The sequence below is a fragment of the Melanerpes formicivorus genome, unplaced genomic scaffold (genome assembly GCF_026170545.1).
Source record: "Melanerpes formicivorus ecotype bairdi unplaced genomic scaffold, bMelFor1.0.p_v2 SCAF_32, whole genome shotgun sequence".
Lineage (NCBI taxonomy): Eukaryota > Metazoa > Chordata > Aves > Piciformes > Picidae > Melanerpes > Melanerpes formicivorus.
Window position 1 is genome coordinate 6331724 of NW_027142384.1, and position 16734 is coordinate 6348457.

The 16734-nt window shown below is 46.9% G+C and overlaps 1 protein-coding gene across 1 annotated transcript in view; it reads left to right on the forward strand.

Annotated features, from left to right (window-relative positions):
• The first annotated feature begins 1497 nt into the window (after nt 1-1497).
• The window catches only part of CYRIB (CYFIP related Rac1 interactor B), an 89117-nt gene continuing 73880 nt past the window's right edge, over nt 1498-16734 (forward strand). Inside the window, exon 1 of the mRNA XM_068155539.1 lies at nt 1498-1567. The gene's annotated coding sequence lies outside the window, so the exon portion shown is untranslated. The remainder of the gene's footprint in view (nt 1568-16734) is intronic.

Here is a 16734-nt window from a genome sequence, read left to right on the forward strand (position 1 = left end):
CTACTTAAAGAAACCCTGAAAGCAGGATTTTGTTCCTCTCACTTGCCCATGGCAGTGTTCTGCTGAAATGTTTTTCATGAGAAATGCAGCCCTAATAGAGTTTATTTAGACCAGGGTCTGCCTGGGGCCATTTTCTCCCTCTGTGTATCAGGCACCTGGGCTGCCCATGAGCCATAGCTTTAGCTGCTTGTCTGGTAGAATATAAATAAGCAGTGAGCATAGTACTTCTGCAGAGCAGTCCTTTTGCCTGTGTGACTTTTCAGTGCCCTTGTTTCACTGTTGCCCAGGTCTCCATCTGCTTTGGGCCAAAGATGGGACTTGCAGCCACTGTGGCTGTTGCAGTGAGACTTGTAACATGGCATGGGACCTCTGGGATTGCAGAATGAGCTGAAGCATCACACCCCACCCCCAGCAACTTGCAGTAAAGCTGGGCAGCAAAATGCCATTTAGAGAAATTACCTTAAGATGTGTTAGCCCCATCTAATCCCTGTCCTTTCCTGAAAGGGATTGATAGTGCAGGAAAACAACAGCATCTGTTGCTGGAGGGAGAGCTTCCTGCTGGGCAGATGAGGAGGAGGATGCTATGTCCTGGGGGGACCCTCATGCCTCCTGCCACCAAGATGCTGTCAGTCATCAACAAGAGGTTGAAGAGAAACTGAGCCAGGTGCCTTTGAGATGTCACAGCCCCTCCAGCCTCCAAGCACAGCTCTAGAGGTTGAAGGAGCTGTTGCCATTTGATGGTGAAAAACATCAACTTCTATGCATTTTTTTCTGTAAGACCGATCCTTCCCAAACAAAGGCATCACCTCGCCGCAGTGGTTTGGCTGCCAGACCGGATGACCAGGCCCTGGCTGTAGCAGGGCCCAACACCTGCATTTCTTTGCCAACAGCACTGTCACCAGTGGAGCCCTTCCCTGGGTGTCAGCCTGCACTCTCTGCCTGCTGGGCAGGCCCGGGCAGTCCCCCAGCCGAGTCTGCAGGCAGAAGGTAGGTTTAGGTGTTTGGGTTTGGTGCACAAGCATTTAAAGTTTGCAAGCTACTCCTGTGTGTGGCCAGAACATTCCTCTGTCTACCGACCTTGTTCACGCTCCGTATTGTCGCATGCTGGCCCAGAGCAGCCTGCCTGAGGTGGTCTGGTGTGCGGGGACAAGGTCATCGCTAGCTCCTTGCGAAGGGTTCCTCCTCCCCCCACCCGGAGATGCGGCCGCGGCCCTACTGCTCCGGATGGGGGCCGAGGCAGGGAGCTTTGACCTGCTCCCCATCCTACCCCCGGCCGGACGCGGCTGCAGAGGAACAGGCAGAGGGCAGGGCCACCGCACTGCCCAGCGGAGGCTGCCCGTGGTGAAGCTGCTGCCCTGCTGCTCCCCGCGGATGGGACACCGGGGACCGCGACGAAGGTGGCAGGGCCGCCTCTTCCTCCCCCCGCGCCGCTTCCTTTTATAGCGATGCGGCACCGCGCCCGCCGCCCGCTGCCGGCAGCCAACCTGTGGCCGTGACGACGCCGCCCGGCAACGCGGAAGGCCAGGCTGCACCCGCGGGCTGCCCCGCCGGCCGCCCCGCCGCACAGGTAAGCTGCCTGCGCCCCCGCCGCCGGTGGAGCGGGGACGGAGGGGCGCGGCCGCGGGCCGACGCCCCACTGCCTCGGAGCTGAGGGGAACTGGGGCGGGGCACCCGAGAGGAGCCGGGGCGTCGCCTGGGGAGAAGTGGGGTATCGCCCGAGGGGAGATGGGGCTTGGGCACCTGTAGAGCTCAGGGGATCTCCTGAAGGGAGCTGGGGGTCGGGCACCTGCCAGGAGCAGAGGACGGTCGGAGGGGAGCTAGGGGCATACAGGGCACTTGCCGGGCGCGAAGGCGCAGCCCCGTGGGGCCAGCGCGGAATGGCCGCCGCCCAGAGCATCGCTGCCCCTTGTCGGCCCCCTGCCTGCAGCGCTGGGCCGTCTGTCGGGCTGCAGCAAAGCCGGCGTGGGCAGCAGGGGCAGCTGCGCCGAGCCCCGATTCGGCCTGAAGGATGGAGCCACCACCTCAGCTTGGCTCAGTACACGGGGCATGCAAGGCCGCCCCAGTCAGGAGGTGCTGGAGAGAGCATCGCTTATGTCTGCAATGGTCATAGGGGTGATAGGCTAAGGACTGGAGATTCTCTGTGCCCAGGGACCTGGAGACAGAGGTGACAGATGCAGTGAACGGTGTAATAGTGCTTATGCCAACCAACATGATCTCCAGCAACTGCCAGGTTGAAACCTATCAGCAGTAAACTGGGCTGGTTGGCTTCAAGAGGGAGCCATTGTTTGGTACTGCCTCTTGTATGCAGTAGATGCTGCTGCATCCTGGCCTGGAAGCAGCGAGTGACAATATTAGGTGTCTGCTTCTTGCACCTAGCTGGGTGTGTTGCATTTGGCTATCCTCTGGTGCTTGGACAGGTGCCAGGGTGGAGATACTTCATGCAAATCTTGTCTCTAAAACTTCACCCTAGCAGCCAGAAATGCACTGGTCTGGCTGGCGAGGAAGTGAGCACTTCTGCTTAGGGGGATCCAGTACTTCCTCGTCTGGGCAGGGATGGCAGTGTGGTTGTGATCGTGACTGTGTGAAAACTGCCCCACTCTTAAGCAAGTCGCAGCGTTTCAAAAGAATTAGTGGTGAAACAGAAAGGAAACTGCACAGAGCAACCATTAAACCATGACTATTAACCGGCTGTAAGGTTCAGAGTAGCATTACCCTTTTGCCAGTTAAAAAAGAACCCTTATCCACAAAAGTCATTCTCTAATGCACATGACACAGAGAGCCATGAGGGGTATTCTGTTTGGTGTTTTGTTAGCTGTGTGATTAAACCAACAGAGACCTTTGTTTGTTTGTTTGTTTTCATTCAAACAAAACAAATCACACATTTGCACCCCAAACCAAGAAGTGTTTTGAAGAGATGTGAGATTTCATTGGAAGTGCAATGTTGTCTTTGTTTCAGAAGCCTGGCAGCAGGCTGCCACTTGTTTAATAATGCTGATGCCAGTACTGCTGCGACAGGGAGGGAAGAAGCACATGGCAGAGCTGCATGAGTTCTGAGGGACCTTTCTGGGTGCATGCAGGCACCCCAGATCATTTTGGTGTTCAAACCTGCATGGAAGAGCTTCTTGGGCTCATCTTGCCTTAGTGAGAGGCAGCACTTCGCTGCGTGCCTCCTGCTGCGTTCCCTGTTAGACAGGGGCCAGGAGTCCCTGACTGTCCGGGTAGCAGTTTGCAGGTGGCAGTCTCTACCTGCTGTTCTTGCTCACTTTCAGCACTGATCAGACTGAGGGGCCTTGTTAGTGTGTTTTCCAACTGTTGTCACCACTTGCTTTCCCAGAGTGCAGTAGAGATCAGTGGTGTGGTTTCCTCTACGGCTCAGCAGAGGTACCCTTGTCATGATGGATTTTTTGAGCAGGTCTGAGGCAGTGCTCTGCATGGAGGCTAGGAAGTGCTCAGGATCCAGCAGGAATGGTCATACCAACAGGACTTTCAAAAACGTTTCCAATAAAGTCTAGAGCATCTGTTTCTCTAGCTGAGATCCATAGTTCAGACTGCTCAGCAAGGAGCATGTGCAATGGATTTTCAATAATTGGCACAGCACAGCTCAGGCTGGAGGGGAAAATAATCAGGCCTCATTCTGTGTCTCTAAATGTGAGTGTGCTCAGTCAGAGCAGTGGAAGAAGCTGATGCACTGAGAGTAGTTAAAAGCTTAATGCCACTCCTGGAGTGAGGGAGGGCATAGCCACTCTTAACTGTTATTCCTTTTTACTGAGAGGTATCAGAGGATAAGTAGTGTCTCCCAAGAATAAAGACTGGTGTTTGAGATATTTCCTGTGCTTGTTGAAGAGTATTTTGAAAGTAAAAGCATATTTCCTGTGAAAAAACTTTTGCTGAAGTGAGTTCATTTTAGAACCAGAGTCACAGCTTCACAGCTTTGGTCCTTCAGGCCAGCCATGCTGGCACCTGTCTGGGGCTGGCTGGGTTGGACTGAGGCAGAGTGGAGGGTAGTGAGCACTGGCCTACTAAACCTGCAAATGGGGAACAGGCGTAGCATCATGTGCTCCTCTTGCTTCACTGGGAACAGGAAGACAGGCTGTGTTCTCTGCCTGCAAATGTTCTTGAGAACTTAGCTAGAGGTTCCAGGTTGGTTTGTCTGCAGATATCAACTAGCTGACTAAATACATGCTCCAGAGGGTCAGCTGAGAGCTAGTGTGGGTCTCTTGGCTGCCCAGAGTAGATGCAGGAGTGTGATCCCATCATGGGTATTGGGACTGTTTCTGTAAGATGAAGGTCGTTCAGCAGTGGTCTCTCAACCATGACTTAGAGGGGCTTGTCTCTGAGGTTAGCTCAAAGACCTGTCTTCCTAATTATCTGTGTCAGGTTTCTCTTTAGTTCTTACCACAGCCATGAGCTTGCTTACCCACTGAATGTTGTGCATCCCAGCATGGTTCCACCAGGAGCTGGACCAGGCTCTCTGGACCTCAGGCTCGCTTTCCCCTGCAGCAGCACAGCTCTGGGGGAGGAGGTGGCTGGGAGCAGAGCACAGTGCTGACAGTCTGCTGTAATACAGTTGCTGGAGCAGGGATTTCAAATCTGCAGTCAAGCTGTATCTCACAGTGGGTTGAAAGCACTTTGCACGGTGTCTGCAGTTATTCAGCAGTTGGAAACCTTTGTTCTGCACTGCTCTCTGTGGAGCTTGATATAGCCTGGATTTTCTTTTGGTGTCTGAGTTCCATTACTGTCCTTGCTGGATATATTTTAAAACTCTTCCCTGCAGTGGTTATGTTTTTGGGGTTGGTTATTTGTGTGTGTGTGTGTGTGTGTTAGTTTTTTGTTTGTTTTTTAATACTGCACACATTAATTTATTCCCTTAAGACCTTTCTGTGCCAGGGATGCTCAAAATGAGTATATGTGTGACCTTGTGGGATTAGACAGGATAGCTTTTGTTTCCATTCCCAGCAGATTTTTATACAGTGCAACCTGCTTTTCTGTCATCAAACATGCACATTATTTTTTAAGCATTGGGCTTGGTATCTGCTTGTCAGAAATGCTCTAAGATCTACTCCAGGGTGTCTAGTGGACACTATTTCTCAAAGGCTTGATAAATAGAAAGGGGAAAATACCAAATCTTCTAACTACAGCAGAAAACTAGGAATTGTATCAGAGTCTTGCTAAAACAGCCTTTTTCTTAGCCAGAATTAGGAACACACACAATCTCACCCCTCCAGCTCTGCATCTGATTTCTTCCCAGTCTTGAGGTCAAACCTTCTGGCCACAACCCTCTCTATTTAAGAGGAAAATACAGACACTAGTTGTAATCTGTGCTATGAAAGTCTAATCTGTGACCTAATTTGTTGTGATACCATGAATAACCTGTCAGTAGTAATCACTGTAACCCATGGCGTGGATGCACTGCCTGCTTTCCAAGAGTGCTTGTGCGTTGTAGCCTCAGAGGGTGCAGTGTCACACTGAGTGTGTATGTGTGGGCTCTTCTACTGCCAAATGTGGGGAATAATATGCCACTGACTCTCAAATCACTTCTGTTACTCTTTTAAAAAGAAAGTGGCATGAACAGTCTTATTATGTGTGGTAGTGAACCTCTTCTGCAGGTGATCCTTGCAAAACAGGCTGGTTTGAAATGTATGGAGGGAAAATGAGATGTATCCAAACCTGGACAGTCTTCTGTGTTGTGGTATCTGTTTACCTGCTAATTGCTCATTCACCTGTCTGTGGGAACAACTTGTACACAACCAACTCACTGGGTAACTGGTTAAAGGAGTGATTTGTCTAAATAACTTGGCACCAGTGTGAGCTGAGGTTTTGTGGGTTGATTCTCAGAGGGCAAAGCTGACTGGCTTCTGGTGCAGCCCCTCAAATATGTTGTCCATTAAGGGAAAAATAATAATAATAATAATAATAAATAATAATAATACAAAAATCTTCTGCAGTGTGCTACTGAAACCATAGCACAACCAATCTTGCTCTGTGAGACTAGAGAAGGAAGGAAGGTTTTATAGGTCAGGCATGCATAAATAGTAGGCTGAAAAACTGGGAATTGTATTCCTAGGTCCCTGTACTGCTCCATCTGACAGAAATCTTAAGTGAGGAACTACTGCTCTATCAGCCATGGACAGCAGAGCAGGGCTTCTGGTTTGATTGTTCTAGAAATAACAGTTCCTTTAAACAAAACAAAACACTTTCAAGTGTTTTAGTTAAAAATACTGCATTAAAAAGTGCAGGGACATGCAGTCTAACAACTGCTGAGAGCTGTGTCCCTGCTTATGGAGAAACCGTCAGTCTGTTTGGACTTTGAGAACCTCTGGGTTACTAGCTGGGCTTTTGGGATCCAGTAAGATGCATGTTTGAAACATGCCACAATCTATGGTCTGATGCCTTCCCTGCTCCCCTTCTTAGGAGGCACCTGTGCTGCTGTTAAGGGATGTTCCACTTTTTGAGTCTCCTCTTTGTTTTCAGTAGTTGTACACACTGTGTTCCCTAGCGTACCTTGCTGTGTGTTAGTGTAGAATACATGCATTCACATAGTATTTTAACTTGCTGTCCTTTTATCCACCCCCAGATACTCTATGCTCAAGGTTCGATGTGTTATTTGTTGACTTTTGTTCAGTAGGCTTTTCCCTCCACCCACTCACTTCCTCTCACAAATGTTTCCTCACTTCACCACCTTTTTAAACGTGTTTCTAGCACAGGATTGCTGGCCAGGCTGAGCACTTCATCAGCCGTCCACCTCTGTGGGAGATGTTGACAGATTGGTGTGTGAGAGGAGGAGCAGAGGCTGGGAGAAGCTGCTTGCACTTGTAGGGGGAAAGGGGCAGGGGAAGGAGGGGGTGTCAGGCTGCAGGTATATTTTAGGGCAAGAGAAGCAAAGGGTTGTAAGCAGGGAAGAGGGAGTGAAGGTAGAAGCAGGTAGATGGTTGTGTGCTCAGCGATTGGGGTGCAGCAAGATGTGTGTGTGTATGCAGCTGGGAAACAGCAGGTAGGGCTGCCACAGATGCAAGGTTTGAGGAAGGTGCATGCTTCAGGCCAGAGGCCCTGCTCCCTGCCTTAGGCCAGCACAGGCAGGCTAGTCTGCCTCTGAGATGTGTTCTTGGAGCTTAATAGCATGCTTTAATCTGCATTTTCCCCCCCATCTGCTTCTTGATTTTAACGAAAGTTTCCCACCTCCCCTTGGACAATGCCAGTTTCTCAACCATGCCAGCTACATCTGGCAGCTTGCCACCTGTTAAAAAGAGGAAAAAAAAAAAACCATGAAAGTAGCATGTCTGTAGTTTTAAATGAGGCAAGGGCTAAAATTAGTAAGAAAGGGCCTGTCTTTGGCTGTGCAAATCATCAGAGGATTAATATTCATCTGATGCTGAGCAAGGCAAGCTGAGGTTTGCAGCTTGCACTTCGTTCGCCTTGTCCCACTCCTGTCCTTGCAGCTTTTCTTCCCTGTAGAGCTCAGTCACTAGTCAGCAGAGAGCTGTGCAGATGCCACTGACCTTCTGCCAATACCAATGCCACTTGTGAAATGCAAAGTGTTAGCACTGTGAAATCTTAGGAAGAGCCAGAGTATTTTTACTCCCACACTGGGGCCCAGGTCCACCCACTGTTTCCTCAGCAAGAAAGGTGCCCAACTTGTTCTTGTTTCCTTTCCTCTGCTGTAATTGTGTCACTGTTTATGGAGCTGCAATGCAAACCACTCATTGAAATAAACCACAAGAATAACTTTATGTTGGTTTGGTTCTTTGCTGGTCCATTTTTCATATTGCATCCTGGCATCTGCAGCATGACCCGTGCAAAGAGCTTTATTTGAACACGTTAAAGTAGAGAACAAACTAGAGGGAAAGGGAAACTTGGAAACCTGTTGGTGAAGGGGGAAATTATATGAAAAAAGCATCTTGAGTTGCTGGGGAAGGTAGCTGTGGAAGGGGTGGTTGAATTGTTTTGGCCCTGCTGGTGGAGGTGACATACATCTACTGGAACCACACTGTGCTGTGCCCTGCACCCACCACAGGACATAAACTCCTGGATGTGGATGTTCTTCTACCCCAGCATATTCAGAGGAATTGGAGGTCACTTGGAAATCAAATTTAAACAATGCTTTAGTGCAGCTTTGAACAGTTTACTCAGAAGGCTGGCCCTGCTCCAGTGTGGTTAAACTGATGACCTCCCTCCCATAACAGTGCTCTGGCAGGGTTGTCAGCACCCAGCAGTGACTGCTGAGCCTTGTGTTAGGTAGCAGGGATGGATTCCTGCCTCTCTCACCTTGCTCCCATCAGAGCACACAGAGTGCAAGTGTGTCAGACACGTTGCTGCCCAGCAGCCTCTGATGGGGATCGTGCTGGAGGCTTGTGAAGTGCCTGAGCTGCTGCAAGCAAAGGGTAGCACTGAGGGTCCATCCTAAAATGGGAACAGCCATGTAGCTGTTCTCCAGAGGATTGCAGAGGAGTTGGCTTGTTTTTCTGTCATGCTTCCCCTGAGTTGCCCTGTGGAGGGACAACTGGAACCTGTCTCTGTAGGCATCATCCAGTGGTGTGCCTCCCTATGGTGGGCAGCTGCTCGTGTCAGGAATAGAGTTATGTGGTGGATGATTTATGTTCTGCCTCTAACTTGGTGTCTTGCCAGAGTCATGTAGACAAGGAATGGTGTGATGGAGAGTATCTCTGCAGACTCCAGGGCAATTATGGTTTTCGTGGTGGTGGGTCTGGACTAGTCAAGAGAACTTAAAAGGAAAAAAAATAGGACCCCCATTCCCAAAACTGTTCTGCCAGCCTCAGAACTGAGGGGTGCAGATATTCTTGCCTGTGAATCCTATCTCCCTCTGAAGGACTAGCTTTATGTCCAGATATGATCTTCTGTGCATTAGTAGGTCTGTCTGGCATCCTGGTCATACTGATGTGTTAATATGTACTGTATGCAGCAGTGTTCTTGTGTTGATGTCTGGGTATCACAGATATCCACTGGCAATGCCCTACAGCAATCTGTCAAATGAGAGCATTGGTAGGATTCCCTGTGACTGAAGAAGCCATTTACATCTCTATTTATGGGTTGAGACCAAGTTTGTTTCCCAGGATTACTACTTTGAAAGGAGATTGTTTGTTTTAGGAATGGTTCTGAGGTGCAAAACTTGTACCATGGCTTCTTGTGCCCAGATTCCACAGCTGATCAGGCATCCTGGTTATTGGCATTATATCCTTGCCTATATGAGCAAAAAATTGCTTCAAGTCCACTTGAACCTGATCTAGGTCTGCTGCTACCTCATTGTATGCCTGGATATGATATGAATCACACCACCTCTGTAATACATTTGCAAGGTATGGCTAGGCCTAAGACTGATAGCTGCTGTTCATACCAAACCCCCCAGGTTTTTAAACTTGTTGAAGTCCCATTTGGTCTGTCACTGTTTTCTTAAACAGAAGCTACTTGATGCAAGAAGCAGTTGGTGGATGTAGTCTATGCTCTTTCTTGTTCTCTGGGAAAATGCCACCCAGGTGGAGGTAGAGAACCCTTGCATGCTTTTGCATGCGGCTCAAATACATAGCTGGTACAGGTCCAGTAAATTCTTTCCCCCCCAGACTCCTGCAGCATGTCAGTTAGTTTGAGGAAGCAAGAGAGTGGAGCAGGAGCCCAGAAGGGAAATACTATGCTTGAGTGAGCGTGTAGAATAGGACTGATCCTGATAACTTTGTGTGCCTGCTGATCCCACTGGTAGGCTGTAGTGCTTATCTAGAGCCCTTGGAGAGGACCATTCAGTACGAGGCTGCCAAGATCATGGCTTATCAGCATGTTGCCCAATGCTGCACATATTTGGAGCTGTTCCTGGGGCAGTTGTTTTCACACAGCTGAATACAGTTGTTTGCATATTGCTCAGAATTTCAGCTTTTCCTCTTCCTCTTAACTCTGTTGGGCATTGTTGTACATGTGTCTGTGAGGGAAGTCCCTTCTCAGTCAGTGCCCAGATTAGTGTAACTTCCCCTGGATGGTGGCTCCCAGAAATGCAACTCCTTCTCTACCAGCCCTGAAGGGGAAGAGGAAGAGGAAGGGGAAGAGTAGAGGCTGCTCTGCAGGTGAACCTCAGTGAGGAACTTCCCCTGCATTGTTCTTCCCCTGGTTCCTTGTTCATGAGATGATTTGAGTCCTCACACTCCCTTCATATTCACCAGCTGGTGTTTCTGCAACAGGAGATGCTTATGTCCACTCAGGAGGAGCCATGGGCTTCCTGTGAAATCCCCCTCTGAAATAACACACACCCTACCCAAACTGCAACCCAGGTATCCAGCATGACTTGGCCTCTCCTCAGCTCTACTGCTGGGGAGACTTTGTGTGGGGGGGCGCAATCCAAAGGTGTCCTTGCTGCTGGGGAAAACCAGAGCTAGTTCTCGCTGGCCCTGTCTGCTAAGGGGCAGTATGGGTAGCAGATGCCCCTTTTTCTTCCTTCTGTTGGGAGCTGTTACCCTCTGCTGAAGAGGGCAAGGAAGCAGGGAAGCTTTGTTTCTGCCCTGCTGGTGATGGTAGTTAACACTCAGCTAAGACCCAGCAGCTTGCCGAGTTGGTCCTTCTCCAAGGCTGCTTCAGGCCTGCACTACCCTCTTCGGCAGGATGGAGCCCAAACTGACACTCAGGTTTCTTAGGGTTTTGTTAAGGTTTGACCTACCAGGAACTCATTATCTGTAGGGCAGTTGTGGATGTGTCCTAAATGTTTGTTTAGATTGTCTTTCTCACAGTGTGCTGAATAATTTCTGAGCTGGAAGAGTGGCCAGAGCCTCTGGGAACCAAGCAGGCTACCCCTCCTGCTGCGCTTTGGTTTGTTTCCTGCAATGATTTGTCGGGCTACAGTCCTACAGTGAATTTCACTGGCATCAGTAAAACACTGACAACTCCCTCAGGTGGAGCTCAGCAGGATCAGAGCTTTTCAAAAATGAAAGCATATCCAATAGTCTGACAGCCTTGCTTTCAGAGGTCACTGAAATTCTGTCCCTTTGTCCCAAAGCCTTCTTTTGCCCTAGACACTATAATTGCAAGTGCAATAGGTGAATTTAGGCTCCAGCCCCATGAGAGGATTTAACGGTTAATACAGAGAACTCTAGAAATTGCCCTTCCTTTCTCTGATGTCACTTTAATCCCTGGAGTATACAGCACTTAAAAAATATTTGATGAACCTACTAAACATTCGTTGCACATTTCTCATCCAGTATCCAGCTGACCTCAAATCCTGAATGAATTTGCATTTGTTTCTAAAAGTGTCTCATTTTTTGAATCAAAATGTCAACACATTTCAAAGTGGTCCCACATGAGATGTCTGTATCTCTTGGAGTTTAAATTGCTGGATCAATTACCCATTAATACTAAGGGTATTTAAAGGACAAATTCTCTGCCTACTGCAGTGAAAACTTACCCCGAGGTATGACATTTCACCTGCCACTGAGTGTAAGATTGTTGAATATAATGGACTGGAATAGCTAGGTTTGCACATGCTGGTAACAAAAGCAAGTGAGCAGCAGATCCCATTACAGAAAATGTTTGGGGTTTTTTACCTCCTCCTTTTTCAGCCATCAAAACTTGGCATGCTCTTTGCAATTTATATTACTGCACTGTTCAGAAGCCTGTGCCTGAATTTGGGCACAGCTTAATCATGTACCATATGAGTGGATAAAGAGAGTCCTGAAGAGCTCCCACTCAAAAGGGTGGGAAGAAATGGGAGCACCAGGATGCATCTAAGGTCTTGTAGCTGAGCAGCACCTGCAAAGCCTGGCTCCATCTTTACTGGTTCATGAGCTGGACCACAGACCTACGAGCCCCATCACATGCTCTCATGCTTGCAGCTATGCCAACCGACAGCTGTCTCTTCTCCTCAGCATGGCTCTGCCCCGAGTTAAAAGAAAGGGGGACATTTGGAAAGCCTCAACCCCCTCCTCACCAAATGAAATATGGAGGCAACTGGAACAAGCTATCAGCAAGCTAAAGCAGACAGTATAGCTGCAAATAATTTGAACCCAGGGACACAGTGAACCTGAGCTTGCACTTAGGCATGCTTACCCAAGGAAATGCCAACATAACCTAGGAGAACATACCATAAAATTGCACCATACCGTCCCTCCCTTGTGCTATCATGGAAACCAGATGCCAGGGTGGAAAAGCACCACCAGCTGAACAAAAAAGCTTCAAGTGTCAGAGAGCCCTGCTCAGCCCTACCTTCTGCTGCAGGCCATCTATGCTTCCCAGCATTCCCTGGTCTCTTGCCAATTCCCATCAACAGCTGTGGTTTGTGGTTGTAACGCTCAGCATTTGTCTCCTCTTTCTTCTAGCAGACCTGCATCAAAGCTGGATGTGCTCATGTAGCAGTTTGGGAGTCCCAGGACTTCCAGAACTGGTTTCCAGGCATGGAATCAAATCCTTATTTACACCTTTATCTTCCCCAAGGTCTGAGACGCTGCAGGTGTGGCTTTCTAAGTCTTTTGGGCCTGTCCAATGGAGTTTGTGAGGAAAGTTTACAAAAAGGTGCTTTGTAATGCATTGTTTTGTTTCTTTTGAAGAACGAGGAAGTGCCAGTAGGAAATCTAGAGATGGATTGCCAGCCCTGAAGCAACCTACTCACTGCATTTAGCAGACAAAATGTTTTTCAACTCCACCATGCTAATGCCCAGTTTCTGTGTGTATGTATTACTGTTGAGACTGCAGTTTGAGTAGGAGCAGCTCCAAGATGTAAGCAGTCATAAGTAAGTGTCTGTTAGGAATCCCACTCATTGTTTCAGGAGGTTTGTTGGATATTTAATAGCTTCCAGTCACTGCTGGAATGGATGGACCTGAACTGGTGACCAAGAGGGGAAAGGTTCTCTCACACATTTACAAACCAAAAGGCATCTGTTCCCCAGACACAGATTTGTCTGATTTCCCTAAACCACTGATGACCTGCCCTGGAATGATAATTTCATTCCCTTAGGAAAGCCCTTGGGTTGATATCAAGTAGATAGTTATTTTTGGGCTCTTTCCCAGAGAGAGTGCACTGTATTGCTCTGAACCCTACACTTCAAATAAATATATCATTGAACTGTGGTAGAGGTCCAAAAAGCTTTATTGAAGGGAAAACAGATTATTAATAATTAAGAGTAGTTCACTGTATTGTTTTTGAGCCAAGTAAAGCTAATAGAGCTTTTTTTTGTAGCCAAGATAAAAGTGTAGAATATTGACTGAATTGATTGCAAGATATGTCAGTTAATGAATTGCAATGGTTAAGTCTGTGTTAAAGTGAAACATGCAGCTCCCAAGCAATGTATTAAGCATTTTTAAAGACTACAAAAAGCAGAGACAAAAAAGCCCAACCCAGTTCCCCCTTATTGACTATCAGATGCCCATATTATTTTTTCCTGAGAGAGAAACTAATATTACCATACTGTTAATTTGTTTGTCTTAAAGCTCTGGGTGCGTGCATGTGTGTGTGTGCTTCTCCCTTAGCACCTTTCAGAATCAAATAGCCTTTCCATGAAACTGATCAGTGACTAACAGAATTCTCTCAAGGCTGCCTGTGATTCTGAATGGTGGGGCAGACAGCACTGCAGAGAGAGTAGGCTTTGACAGATGTGTCTGTAAGAAAGGCTCTAAACAGGAGAGTTCCAAACTGCTACATGTTTGAACTGCCCCATGTTGTTTATTGTCTAGTCAATTACAGCTTCCTAATTTAAAAGTGTATTTTCTATTTCTCTGCAATAGCAAAATAGTGTAACATTGAAAGGAGAAAACAGAATCACTGGGTGGCATAGCTGTCCTTCTGGGGGATGAAGATGGTTTTAAAATGTTCTGCATTGAACAAATTAAAGGTTTATTCCAAAATAAACCTTCAGCCAGTCCTTCTCACTGACCATGATTATATTGTAATTTCTTCCTTTTGCAGCCTTTCTGAAACCATCCATTTCTTCTGAAACTGTTGTCCAAGCCTCAGTCTCACAAAAAAGTCTTTTCTTTCACTGCAGTCTCTTCTTCTCTGCCTTTATTTTGTGGTAGCCATTCAGTCTTCCAGAGGGGAAACATGCCCCTTTCTTTGCCATCTGGTTGCATTCAGGTCTTCTGAGCGCAGTCCCTTCTGCACTAAGCCCAAGCTTGTCACACTCATCCGAAAAACCTTTCACAAGCTCAAGGCTAGAGTCTGTTCTCCAAACAGTGGTGTGTTATGCCTTAGGACAGAAGTGACCCCATTAAAACCATTTAGAAGCATGCCTACTTAGGACTGTCTCACTGCCTTTATGTTCCTCTCTGCTCCCATGTGGTTCCTCAGGCCCTTTCATATCTGTGCTTGAGTTGGACTTCTTTGAGCTAGCCAAAGGAATGTTATATTCCCTACATCTGCTTCTACCATCTTTTTAAAGTAAAATTCAGAGATAAATAATTAGGATTAAAATAATTATGGAAGTATAATTGGGGCATTAAGAAACCAGTACCTTTTGTGTTTTCTATGAAAAGCCAAAGATATAATTGAAAAATACAATAATTTAACTACTACTATGTATCTCTGTTTCCAGATCTCCCCCTTTCCTGCCATGTTCATACAACCATAGAATCAGTAAGGTTGGAAAAGACCTTGGAGATCATATCCAACCTATCATCCAATGACCAATAATTCTTTCTGTGAAGAACTTTCTCATCATGTTCACAGTTCTTCCACCATAGTTCCCCCTGAGTCCCTCTCTCTCCTTTTGCCACCTGGCCAAGAGGTGACACATGCTGTTTAGTGTCCAGCATCATATACCAGATCTCCAGGGGGAGGCTGGCTATACGGTTTGGGACAGGAAGTATTACTAACTGGCACAGGCCAAGGGCTCACTGGCAAGCTAGAGCTAGCTCTGAGTGATCCGCCTCTCTGTGAAGCGTGTAGTAGAGATTCTGTATGGCTTCATCTTTTGCACTCAGATGGCTTAGGACATAGGCTGGAATTGTACAGCACCATACAAATGTTTGCAGGTTTTATGGGTTTTTGTTGGTTTGGGTTGGTTTTCTGTGTGTGTGTTTTGTTTTGTTTTTAAAGTATGATGTTATCACTTAAGACAGAAATTCTCAGAATAGGAGGTACCACTGACAGGCTGCCTAGTCTGACTTCTCACTTGGCATCATACAAGAAGTCTAAGGCCAGAAACATGGTCTAAGCTTCTCTGAGTTACACTTTAGCACCTTATAAATGAAGACTATTTTGCTTCTTTTCACTTTTTAGATTATTTGCTGCTTGAGACAGGAATAATCTAGACTAAGGAGTATAAAACCATGTATTTCCAAAAACCCCACTGGGGTGCATTCCTGTAGAGGCAGCATGAATCATGGTGGAAAGCTCCTTGTTCATAGAGGCAGTGTGATCATGGCAGAAAGCTGTTTGTTCTGTTCTGATTATTAACATAGTATGTACCTAAGCTCTGATTTCAGGAACACAAGATGTCTCACGTGGGACTGTGTCCAGGCAGGTATGAACAGGCATGGAGTATTTCCCAGCTGATGAATAGGGTTTGTTAGCTGGACATAAAAGTATGAACTTCCTGTCAATTGGATAAGCTCACAATAAATGTAAGTAATTGCAGTGTCAGCTTTACTCCCTTTTCTTGCTATAATATTCAACAGCTGCATCTGGTGCAGGATTTAGTCCTAGGTGCCATATTCATGCTAAAAAAAAAGGAAGAGAAAGATGTCTGGTGTGCAACATTTTGGTTGCTCAGCAGAGGAAGTGTGTAAGTGCTTGCCTAAATGCTTTGTTATATGGCAGCCTTCATCTGCACCCAGGCTGTCCCTCACAGATTACAGTACAGGGAAAAGTCCTGGCTTTCCATTTCCTCTGCTAGCAAATTCTTACTTGAGGTTAAAGAAGTTTTTGCTCATGTAAGCAGTATGGATTCTGTTTCTGTCCTTGCAGCTACCTAGGCTTCTTAAAAGAATTACTACAAGAATTTACTTCAGAAACCAAATATCTCTACTGTGCAGGTGATGGGTGCCTAGGAATTTCTCATCTCACAGAAAAAAAAAGTGCTACCTACCCACTTCACAGGACACTGAGTGGTTTACAAGAAAATGTGTGTACTAATGCAGATAGGGTTTCTTTGAAATTCTTTACATTCAGCAATTGAGTGCTCTAAAATTATTTTAAATGTCTGCTGCTCTTTGGAGCGTATTGATGGAACTGCATAATTAACAGCATAATGGGATAAGGCAGCTGATTGTGTTATAACACTGGTATTTTAAAGAGGTAGATATCACTGGTGAGCCAATAACTAAATCATTGTCTTCTAGCCTTGTACTCATCACTTAGATCACAAACAAAGACCAATTTGGTTTATACTATTTCAAATGAATGTTGCAAATCCAGTCCAGGCTTTGATCAGCTAAACTGAATTCTGCAAGGCCAGGATAGTGGCAATAGTGACTCTGCTGCCCTGTGGGGTGCTGAGCACCATCAGCTTGCAGCTGTGCTACCAGAGATTGAGGAACACATCCTCTGGGATGCAGACTGAGATTCTTGTCCTTGCTCATCACTCACCCAGTTGTGAGACTAACTTAACACTGTTGTACTATGAAGTCCATGTTCATTCAGTGAATTTTGAAACTGGCTCCTGAGACTGACACTCTCCAGAGCCCTTCCCTGAGGTACTGTAATTAACCAACTTACCTACTCACCAAAAGATTGCAACATCCCCTGTGATCTAAAGAGGAAACTAAGTACTGTTGTAGCAAAAGGAACAGCTGAGACAAAGTGAAACGGTCTCTTGA